The sequence below is a fragment of the Helianthus annuus genome, chromosome 2 (genome assembly GCF_002127325.2).
Source record: "Helianthus annuus cultivar XRQ/B chromosome 2, HanXRQr2.0-SUNRISE, whole genome shotgun sequence".
Classification (NCBI taxonomy): domain Eukaryota; kingdom Viridiplantae; phylum Streptophyta; class Magnoliopsida; order Asterales; family Asteraceae; genus Helianthus; species Helianthus annuus.
In genome coordinates, this window is record NC_035434.2 from 49,867,586 (window position 1) to 49,880,455 (window position 12,870).

Below are 12,870 nucleotides of genomic sequence, written 5' to 3' on the forward strand. Positions count from 1 at the left end.
ATTAAAATATTTAAGGTAATAACTGTTACCGGAACGCTTTCGGGCACTCAGTTGTCGCTAGAATACTGCCCGAAGACATAGTTGCCGTCCCGGTATGATGACATTTCAACACTTCGGGATGATAAGAACACAAATGTAAACAACAAGAGATAGTAGAAGAGAAAAGAATGAATGCTGAATGCTAGGGTGGACCAACAATGCACTGTTTGTTGCACTTTATATGAAATATAGACGCCTCGTATAGCCCTAGACGCCCAATATTGCTTTATGTCACATGCCAGACACATAGTCAAATCAGTCACTAAGACGCCTCGTATAGGCCTATACGAGGCGTCTTAGTGCCCTCGTATTGCTCCCTCGTACATGCCTAGACTCCCCGTCTGATGTGAGTGATGTGACGTTGTACGAGGTTCAGAAGTTGGTCGGGAAAAGGAACCCTAGACGCCTCGTATAGGCTATACGAGGCGTCTTTCAGGGTGTGAAAATAGGGATTTGGGTGTGGGAATATGTAGACTCTTCTTTTATCCTTTTATTTTTATTAACCACTTGTTTATCTCTCTCCTAATCTAATTGGATAAAGCCTAAATTAATGGCAATATAGTATTTTTATTTAATAAACTTATGTTTTTGTAAATTGTTATATTATTAGTTATCTCACGTATATTGTTGTCCAATGTTTTTGTGCTTTTATATTTTATAATTTTGCTTTTTAATTCAGTGATAGTGGTTGTTAGATTCGCTTATCAAATGTATTTACTTTTAATTTAATTTAATGTATAATTACTTAATCTATACTTTACTATACATAATAATAAGCAGAATAAGATGGCACTGTTAATTCAGTGATGTAATGGTTGTTCGATTCTCTTATCAAAAGTTATTTATTTTTAGTTAGATGTATAACTATTTAATCTATAATGTATGCACAATAAAAATGAGAACAAGATTACTATATTAATAAATTGACTAAATGATTAAATTATTTTTTATTCTTAAAACAAAAGTTTAAATAAAAACATGAATATTTACATTTAAACTTAGGGTATTTTTTATTACAAATTAAAAGCTGAGATAGATTGATTAAAAAAAATGTGAAATAAAAAAATTAAAATATTACAAAAATGTAAGTTTTTAAATAAACTATTATATTTTATTTAGGTACTATTAATTAGGCTTTATCCAATTAGATTAGGAGAGAAACAAATAAGTATTTAATAAAAATCTATACTATATAATAAAAGAAACCACTTTAAGGACACTTGTCATCATATTAGGCCATCTATTATAGATAATTATTCTTTTAATTTAATATTTTTTAATTAATTATAGATAACTCTTCTGTTAAATATTATTTAATTTAATATCTTATATTATAGATAACTCTCCTACTAAATATTATTAGTCTAACATCTTATGGATAATTATTATTTAGTTTAATCTCCTTCTCATTTATAATATCATTTATTTGAATTAATTATATTTGAACGTTTTTTTTAGTTTGGTATCAAATAAATTTTATGAAACTTAAAATAAAATTAACTAATATTATTTAGAGTTAATTACATAGTTAGTTCCTGTGGTTTGCACAAAATAACATAATTAGGTACTAATAGTTTAAAATCACCTTCCAGGGTATTAACTTTTCATTTTGTAACGTTTGTAGGTATTAACTTCTAGGGTATTAACATAGTTAGTCCTTGTGGTTTGCACAAAATTACATACTTAGGTACTAATATAATGTGATTTTAAGCCTACAAATAACGTTAATACCTCCAAACGTTATAAAATGAAAAGTTAATACCCTATAATGTGATTTTAAACTATTAGTACCTAAATATGTTACTTTGTGCAAACCACAGGGACTAACTATGTAATTAACTATATTATTTATCATTTATACATTTACGGAGTTTTAAATAAATGGTTAAATTTATTGAGAATTCGTTAACAAATTTTGCAACAACAGAATAATCTATTTTTATCACGAAAACCAAACTTTGTATTAATATATTAAATATTTTTATTTTCACTATACAAATTACATTTACTCGACCCATGTAACACATGAGGTTTTTTAAGATATAACTTTTTATTATTTGATATATAAAATTAGATTTATTCAATTCGTCAAATACACGGGGTTTTTTAAGGATATTTATTTTTTATTATTTAGTACAGAAAATTACATTTATTCAAACCGTATAATGCGCATATTTTTAAAGATGTAATTTTTTTATTGTTTGGTATATAAAATTACATTTATTCAACCCGTTTAATAAATGAGGTTTTTTAAAGATATATTATTTTATTATTTGGTAAACAATATTTCATTTATTCAACCCGTGTAATACACGTGGTTTTAAAAATATAACTTTTTTATTTGGTATATAAAATTACATTTATTCAACCTGTACAATATGGTTCTTATAGATATAACTTTTTATTATTTAATATATAGTATTTAATAAAAATAAAAGAGATAAAGGAAAGTACCCATTTTCTTAAATATTTTCAAAGTGAACAAAAAGATAAATACTTTTTGTAACTACACTAGTTTAGAATAAAACTCCTCCAAAGTATACAGTAACTGATTCAAATTACATATTGATGTATCTCATTTAATTCATATTATTTATAGAGCTTTTTTTCCAGAAATATGGCCCGTTTTAATATGTTTTCACAACAAACGCTCCTTTCAATTTGTTTTCACAGCTAATGCTACCTCCATTGCTAGTGGCGATCAAGGAGAAGCCAATAGGTGGGTAAGACGCTTTTAAGAAATGTAGGAGGTAATCATTGTTCGCAGGTACGAGGTGACACTTTTTGCCTTTTCCTTTTCGCTAATCGTAATTATACTTGCAAAAGGTACCATCATCGTTACCATTGGCGATGGATTTGACATTTCTGAATGCTTTATACATTATCGCCGGGTACGAATGACGATTAACCTGCAAATTGTTGGTGTTTCTTCTTCTAACTTGTTTGAGTTGTTTCTTGTATTGTGGTGGTGGCTGGTTTGGTGTATTGCTGCTAACGTCATGAAAACATTCACCATTTTCACTTCCATCTGATGAATCTTCCACTAATTATGTCTTCCATTTTACATGAAAGGTTGGAAGGCTACTACTGGTGCTTCAGTTTCTTAGTTTATTATTCTGTACCCTTGACTTTGGTTCTAGTTTTGGTTCACTTGACAAGATTATAGAATCTTGCTTCCTCTAATGGTAAATTTTATCTAAAAAGCTCTTCTCTATTAATCCTTAGTTTCTTTTAAATTTCTTAAAGTTTAAGTTTTACATAAGGATCAATGTTTGCAAACAGGGAGCTGTTGGTTTTACAATCTGATGCCATCTGTTACAAACGCGTGTAATAAGGGTGAAGGACGTGATACGGGCACTTTATCAAAAAATTATACGGTTATTTTCCAAATTTTTGATGAAAATGATGTGACAAAATGGTGAAGAGGATATGGAATTTTGCATAATGGGAGTTGTGATAACCATGACGTGATTGATTATGATACAATTCATAAGCGCTATGAAGTTTGGAGCTTTTATTCAAGTATTTGTTAGTTTTTTTTTTTGTTTTATAGATTTGATATTTAGACTTAATTTGACACTTGTTAGAGCATTCACATCCATTCCACTAAATTGTGTGAGTGGGGTTTTTATAATATGAAGAGTATAAAAAGTGGTTGTGAGTAGAAGAGAGAGAAAATGTTACTGTTCATCTGTATATTTGAAAATACACTGTTCGCCCTCTATAATTTTTTAATATATTTTAAAAGTGGTTGTGAGTGAAAGAGAGAGAAAAAGATAATGATAAAGGTATAAAAATATATTATTTAATTGAAAAGGAGAGAGAAAATGTAGTGTATTTTAGTGTAATTTAGGGTGAAAAAAATGATGGAATGAATGTGAATGCTCTTAGACATTTGAAATGTTTGGAAGATGATCAAAATATTAATTAAAGTAATAATATTATGATTTCTGTATTTTACAATTTATTTTATTTTATTTTGTATTGTAGATAAATAATAGTTTTAATTAATCATAATTAAAATAATAAACGTCTATAGTGGCATTTAATTTTATGTGATTTTTGTGAAAAAAATTATGTGTCACTAAAAGCCCAAAAGTATGTAGTGGCAAATCAAAAAGTGCGACTAATAGCTCAAAAGTTTGTAGCGGCTGGCTAAAAAAGTGCCACCAAAGGCTTTAGTGTCACTTGTTATTTTTTTTGTGTGCCGCCCATTCCAAAAGTGGTCTTTAGTGGCACTTAATTGGTTTTCTTGGCACTTTTTGTATGCCATTAAATGGCAATTTTTTTTGTAGTGAGTGTTATATGCCTTATGTCCAAGCCTTGATGCAAAACTACACTATCGAGCTGGTGTTTCACTGGAAGCAGTCTCTCTATTACTACGGGGTAGAGGTAAGGTTGTCTACATCTTATCATTCTCAGACCCTACCTTACATTTGCTAATAGTGAGATTTACTGAGTATGATGATGAAACTGAATCAGCGTAATACACGATATTCTAAGATACTGTAATATATATATATATAGGACAAAGATCCGTTAGGAACCACCCTTTATTGCGAGAACCGCGAGAACCAGTGTGAACACAAACAGTAATACCTAAAAAAATCTAAAAAACACCCAAAAATTTTTTTTTATTTTTTTACTATTTTTTATATAAAAATCGCTACTTTTAGTATCCAAAAAAAAAATTTTTTTTTAAATTTTTTTTTTTTTTTTGCTACTAAAAGTAGCGATTTGAACATAAAAAATAGTAAAAAATAAAAAAAAAATTTAGATTTTTTTTTATTTTTTTTGATTTTTTTAGATTTTTTAGGTTTTTTGGGGGTTTAGTTTTTAGCATTTAGCTTGGGGGGGGGGGGGTTAGGTTTTTTTTTTGGGGGGGGGGGTTAGGTTTTTTTTGGGGGGGGGGAGGGTGGGGGGGTTTAGGTTTTTGGGGGGTGGGGTTAGGTTTTTTTAGGGTTTTTTTAGGTTTTTTTAGCTATTTTAGCTTGTGTTCACATTGGTTCTCGCAATAAAGGTGGTTCTCGCATGAACCTTACCCTATATATATATATATATATATATATATATATATATATATATATATAGGTTTGGACACACATGATTATTTATATTGCTTTACAGTATATTTTTCATTTTTGTATGTTACAAGATGCTAAATGTATTTAGAGAACAGAATATATTATTTGGATTAAAAATCAACTATGTAATGGATTATTATTATTATTATTATTATTATAGATATATCCAATTTACATTTACAATATATTGAAAACTGAATAACATGTGAAATCAACATTAGTGAATAGTGTCTGATTAGTTCTAGTAGGAATGTAAAAGATCAAAATGATTTAAATTCAGTCTGGATCAATTAACCGGATAATACGGTGGATCATCTGTGAACATGTTCAATGAAATACCTTTTCACGTTATAAGCTAGAACTATTTTTGTTACTTCACATTATACATATTATTCGTTAAATGCATCAAACATAATATTAGATTTCTAGCTCAACAACCATAAATCGAAGATGGAAGTCGTGGCGTTAAGAGGACCTCTAACGGCTTCTTTTTTGGAAGAGTCATTTCAGGGCCTTCAGACATATCGACCGGAAGACCTCCAGGTTGACCCAAATCGAAAGAATGAACAAGACGGGCCAATGTCAGATGTAGCACTTGGAGCGCAAACGAGATCACAGGGCAAGAACGTTGACCTAACCCAAACGGCACCAGGACAAACTGATGGCCTCTCACATCGATGTGTTCATGGCCTACGCCTATAAACCTTTCGGGTTGAAATTTAAATGGATCACTCCAAACAGTCTCGTCCCTTTGAAGCTTCCAAACATTAGTGATTAACCTAGTTCCAGCTTTGACATTGTATCCCACAATCATACAATCTTCTCTTGCCTCCCTCGGTGCAAGAAGAGGGCCCGCCAGATATAGACGCAAAGTTTCCTATATTACAGCTTCAAGAAACACGAGGCTTTTGATGTCAGATTCATCAACTTGTCGTTCTTTACCTACATGGTCGTCTAGTTCTTGTTGTAACTTTCTAAGAACATCAGGATGGTTTAACAATAAAGATATGGCCCAAGTTAGTGTGACAGCCGTTGTGTCGCTACCACCTAGAATCATGGACTATAGCATAGAACATTAAAATATAGTAACATTCAGCACTTACTATATAAACAAAAGTTGTTATAGAAAATTATGATATGCATATAACTTACCAAACACGTGGACTTGATGACAGTATCTGAATCATGCTCAATATTGGGGAGTTGCTTTTCATCTTCTAGTGACAACATCACATCTATAAAATCCTTTGCATCTACTAATTTATTTCGTTCTAAGCATAATTTCCTCTTTTGCCTATGCTCTTCAAGCCACCCTCCTAGCACCAAATCAAAATCTTTTCCGGTCTTTTTCATCTGCTTTTCGTACCCTTGTAGGTCCAACCAACCAAGAGAAGGTATTGCGTCCGACACAACGAAAAGACCACACAACCGAAAGATATCGATAATGGCTTCGTGGCACTTTGCAGCCTCATCACCTCCTCCACTTGCAACACCAAAATATCGTTTTCCCGCCACCATCATCATAATTATGTTTAACATGGTATGTTCCAACCATTTATTAAGTTCCACAACCACTGGCTGTTGTGAGTTTTCTTTCCATCGCCCATAGAGCTCGTTAATTCCACAAGTAATCTCCGTGGAACGAATGTGTTTCAGCATCTCTAGGCGGCGGTTGGAGAGGAGCTCAAGGGTGGCGATCTTTCTCATTTCTCGCCAATAGGGTGTGTACGGACCCATCCCAAACATTGCATAGTTGTAGCACATGTGCTTCACGGCTGCTGTTTTCGGCCTGGACGCAAGTGCTAAGTCCTCGACGGTGAAGCATTCTTTGGCTACTTCCCAACTGCTGACGACCAAGGCACGATGGGCTCCTAACCGAATGTTGAATGCTGGACCGTATTTGTCTGCCATTGAACCTAGTGTACGGTAAAGAAGTTTGTTGCCACAACCAAGTAAGTGGAGGTATCCGATGATTGGCCAGTCACCGCTGAGTTCTGGAGCTTCTTTTTCCTTCGATTTCGACGTGGTAAAACTTTATTATTTAACCCAAACCAAAAAAACTCCCCCACAGTACCCTAGATCTTACAAATAGTAAGATTTGTTTAACAATTACAAAACAACAATCAACTAATACAACAATCAGAGGATTATAAACGGTGATCACACACGATCACTAGATCTATGAAAGATCTAACAACTGAAACTACAATACAAAGGATACAAATGAAGATCAGGGAAGAAAGAACTAATCTCCTCCAAGACGTGAAGAAACACTGATGTACAGCAACTACGAACAGTCTAGTAGCTTCAAATAACCTTGAAGAAGATCAACTTATGCAGCCTGACTGGTACATGAACAAATCGCATAAGAGAGAGCTCAAACGAATTTGGGGGAGACAATAATGAAACCCTACTGCGCATAACAACCTTTATATATCCCCCCCCCCCCCAACATATTATTTTACACAGAAGTCCAAAACTTTGTAACAAGACGATCGGGGCCCTTCCAAAGTTACAAGAAACCCCCTTAGACTTCTCAGTTGTATAAAAAAACTCACCACCACCATAAGACAGTTATAACAAGATATGACAAACGAATAATCCATAAAACCGAAACACCATATAGGCCCAATATCATAACAGGCCCAGATAACAATATTGCCCAACAAACACTATATTATAACCAGTCCATTATCTGATATAATTATAAAGAACATAACATTATAGTATATGAATTAATTTCATTTTGTCAACATTCCCCCCTCGTTAATCACACCCAATTTATCACACACAAAACCATGTTGCAACCTGGATGATAGATAAGACCATGTTGCAACCCGAATGACAGCCTAAAATATTATTTTTAACATGCCCCCTTCATTCAGGTGGCAAACATGTCAAAAATATCAAGTTCATTACAAAGAGATTGATGTTGATTAACACACAACCCCTTTGTAAAAAAAAAATTATGCAACCTGAACATCTGTATGGACCTTTTCAGCTTCAATAATACCATCACAAACTTCTTACATGATAACAGAATTCACACAAATTGATATGACACTCTTACTAAGCTCCAACAAGTAAATAGCAATTAACACCAAGTATTATTCAAACCAAAACAATGCAAACTACCACTCGATCCACCAGAAAGAAAGTCAAATATACAACTTAGAGAAACAAACCAAGAGAATAGGATTACTATAACAATATCCCAACTCAAACAAAAAAGTATTCAGACATACAACAAGATGAGACAGTCAATTTCTTGAAGTAAATACAACTATTGACAACAAATCAAATAACTTTCTATAACAGGTTGAAAACAACTCAGACAAACAGTTATGACAAGAACACAGACAACAACGAAAGCCTACACACATTCTGGCAAAAAAAAAATCACAACCCATACTTTTATAACCAAAAAAATTTCTCACACAAGAAAAAAACAAGGAGGCTAACACTACATACATTCATAAAAAACAATCTTGAAAACAGACCCCATAAGACCAATTCAAACCAGAAGATATGACAAATCATACAACATGACATATGGATCACACGTACCAACGTTTTAATAGAGTTAAAGACGAATAAATTGTCACATAATGCAGAATAATCCCGTCAAGACAAGAATCACCTAATGACTCACATAAACAAGAAGTAAATCTGACAAACAAAAAACATAAACTAAATAACCAGAACAATATTGAACAACCTTGACAACTCTCCACCAGGTTTAACATAACTTGAATAACAAAGACTCACAAATGACAATATTTATATCAGCATATAAATTCAAATTGAACAATAGACTTTGAATCTATATTCAAAGGAATCAAATACTAATAAAAAACCACATAATGCCACACGTCTGAACAAAAAACCTGGTCAAGAAATCATAAAGACCATAGAAACTCATATGGTTTTACCAAAAAAACAATTACATATACACAAGACATGAATTACAAATCTGAATCACATGATTCAACAAGAAATCGATAAAGAGAGAACAACACGTAACAGTCAAAAATTATTTAAACCACAAATCAAGGACCCTATGATTTTGCACCAAGAATAAAAAATATCTCACAACGGAGCAAATTAGACAGCCCCCATATACAAAAATAACCTTCTACACTAAGATGCTAGGAAGATAACAATACCTTTTACATACATTGATACAACTTCTGATCAACACAACCGGAATACCACAGACATGAAATTATTGACAACCAAAAGAAGCTACAATAAGATTTTCAAACAATCAACCTCATATGAACAATATAGCTCTCAAAATACAATGAAAGACCAGCCATTTTTACAAGCTAGAGATTCACCAAAGACTACATAACTTAGAACAAAGTCTGAAAAGACAACGAATCACACGATTCATACATATACAAACCAAGCGAGATAACAAACAATTAGAAAACATATTCTAACTAGAACAATGAACCACACAGTCCATCAACAATACCACAGTTATATCATTTAAACTAAAAATCACACGATTTTTAAGAATATGATACCAGGATCGAAAGACAATACTTGTGAAGAACTCAAAGTCTAATTTTACTTGATTAGAAAAAAAATTTCAAGAAATACTGAATCACAAGAATCATACCAAGACTGATACACAAGAAGTACACACTTCTATACTAGACAACAAATTCAGCCTAAAACAAACGTGAAATACAAAATCACAAAATAACATATTTTGCAACCAAAAACACCTCACAAGAGATAACATACAAGGCTGTCACAAATACAGAATAATCTTGACAATACCAACGGTTAAACATGAACCACACAGCTCAAACTAACCATACAAACAAGATCATAGACAAGCAGACATCAAGAGCAATCTTGACAAAACATGTGGTTAGAAACACTCAAACCATATAGTTCGACTAACCATACAACAAGACATACATTAATCATGGCCAAAAAACATTTATACATTTTTCAAGACAAAATCAAATCACATGATTCATGATAAAGATTCAGAACACACAAGAAATAGCATTTCAAACTAAACTACCTTATGACAGCAAATACAAGATCACATAACCACAAACGTAGCACATTACATAGCAACCAAACATTCAATCATGAATGAAACAACAAGATCATACAATGAAAAGAAAACTCTGCCTGTCATGAATAAAAACAAACATGATCATCAATTATCATACAAGATTCTAGAGACATGAAAATAAACTCTACCAGTCATGAATAAAAACAAACATGATCATCAATTATCATACAAGATTCAAGAGACATAACAAACCCAAAATATACTCAAACTGTCATGACTTACCAAACCTAACCATCTAAAGCGACCAAAGATGAGAATCAAAGAGATAACAATAACATAAACAACAAGGATCTCATATACAACCCGAAACAACACAAAATTGGATCTAAGAATACGCCAACAACAAGCTCAAGACTAACTGTTGGTACACTTTATGTGGACGCGACTCGACTCGGTTCGATTCGGTTTGACTTGGTTAGGTTCGGCTCAAGCCCGACATAATGACATTCCTCCGTCGTGCGCCCCAGAGTTCGACACGCGAAGCACGGAGTGCCGCGAACTAATCCCGCCGACACATCATCATGACATCATCATGATGATGTCATGATGATGTCACATGTTGACTAATCTTACAATCTGATTTTGAGAATTCTGTGTACGTACACTGTTGGGCCAATCAACTCACTTGGGTCACTTCCTTTGGACCGATACCTCCTGCTCTGACGAAGACCCACATGTGACGAAGACCAAGTCCAGGCCCATCAAAGTGATGAAATCACTTGATTTCGTCAAAAACACCATGTGAAGAAGACTTCTGTTGACGAAATCCCTTTGATTTCGTCATGATGCCTGATTTCGTCGAAGATAATGGATTTCGCCAATCCGATTTCGTCCAGAACTGGTTTTCGTCGAGGCCTTTACTATATAAACACAGACAACAGACAGAAACAAAAAAAAGAGAGACACGAGAGAACAGAGTGAGTTTGTGAGAGCTTTATCGTTTGTAATCTTTGTAAACAAAACTCTCTAGTTCATAATAGATCTAGATCTAAAGCTTTAAACGTTGTATTGTTTCTTTGCTTTATTTTGTGTCTCGGTCTCGATTTAACTTACCGGTTGGATTCCGCACAACCGTGTTTGTAGCATAACAAGGATACGGTTGACTAGATCCTCCGCTAGTGGACCTACAAGTGGTATCAGAGCGTAAGGCTCGATTTCTTGTTGAAAACCGAGTTTCCGGTGTGATTTTCGAGTGGGTTTTGAGCCTTTCTTGGACAAAAATTAAAGACCCAGTTTTTGTTGGCTGAAAATAAGAATTAAAACTCGAAAATCGTTGTTGTTTGATGTCGTTTTTTGGTTAAAACTTGTTTAAAAACGTTGGAGATAATCAAAAGTACAAGTTGTTTTGAGCTTTAACGTTATAAATACTTTTCACCATTTTTTCCGGCGAAGAAGCTCACCGGAAAAGTCAACGGAAGTGATAAGTATCTTTGGTATACCAGCTATTCACTTTCTAAGTTACAGAAACCAGATTCCCTTTGTTTTGGAAACTTTCTACCAACTTTCTGTCGAAAAACCAAGTCACAGTTCAACATACTCACGACACACAGTTGTCACACCCCCAAAATACCACATGCGGGAACGCCGCGGGATGTGTGACGTACTAGGATCCAAGCCACCAATCACATTGAACCACACATAGTATTTAAATAAAACATATCATTAATTGTCAAATGTAAATCCAATCCATAAGATTAAACCAAAAGAGATGTTTAGCGGAAGCATAAGTAAAACATTAAGCAACGGTTTCATAATAAGTTTTCAAAACCAATGTATCAAATATATATCCAAGAGCCTCGATGCATGACCACTCCAGCACTCCCAGATAGCAAGTCCATGTCAATAAACCTAACGACCTGCAAGCATGCAGACAAGTGTGTCAGACGACGCTGGTGAGTTCAAGTTTTTGTTAACGCGTTTAGTTACCAGATGTGTGTACCAGATGCGTGCTTAAAACAGTTCAACGTTATGTTTTGTTGATGTTATTAACTCGATTACCGTATGTGGCTACTAGATGTGTTTGCCCAAACCCTAATGCCTCTATCAAAGCATTGGTCAAGTGGTCAAGGTAATTAGTTCACGCCCGTCCATTCCGGCCTGGTGTGAGGGTGCGAAACCTAATAGCGCTATCAACTAAATACCTCGTTGCCTTATCAGCAACACGGTAGATGTACGGGGTCTTATATGATAGATACTGAGTTTAATAATCAACATCCCAGTTTAGTAGTTTACCCAGCATTCCTTCCTGAAACGTTTACCAGATGTCCCAAACCTCCGGGACGCATGCTTAGAAAAGAGCAGTGAACTCACCTTTGTTTGCTCGGTATGCCAAGTTATAAGCTCACAAATATTTAGTCAAGGCCTAGAGTACGCACGTATACATAATCAGTTTGCATCCTCACATTTCAGCTATTGGTACAATCATAGCACATAATAGTTATACAGGTTCATGCAAATCATACAACACATGTTTGATTCATATCATCGCATAACTGTTTTCAGCTTATACTAACGTAGTTAATCATTAACAGACTTAACATACTTGACTGGGTTACTGTACAGTTTTCCTACTCGACGAAACAACCATGTTTCGTCGTGACTTCCCTTCGACAAAACCCCCTGGTTCCGTCGTGACTACCCTCGGCG

The 12,870-nt window shown here is 33.8% G+C and overlaps 1 pseudogene; it reads right to left on the reverse strand.

Moving 5' to 3' along the window:
- Window positions 1-5,446: 5,446 nt before the first annotated feature.
- Window positions 5,447-7,540, reverse strand: LOC110868436 (annotated as a pseudogene).
- Window positions 7,541-12,870: the final 5,330 nt, after the last annotated feature.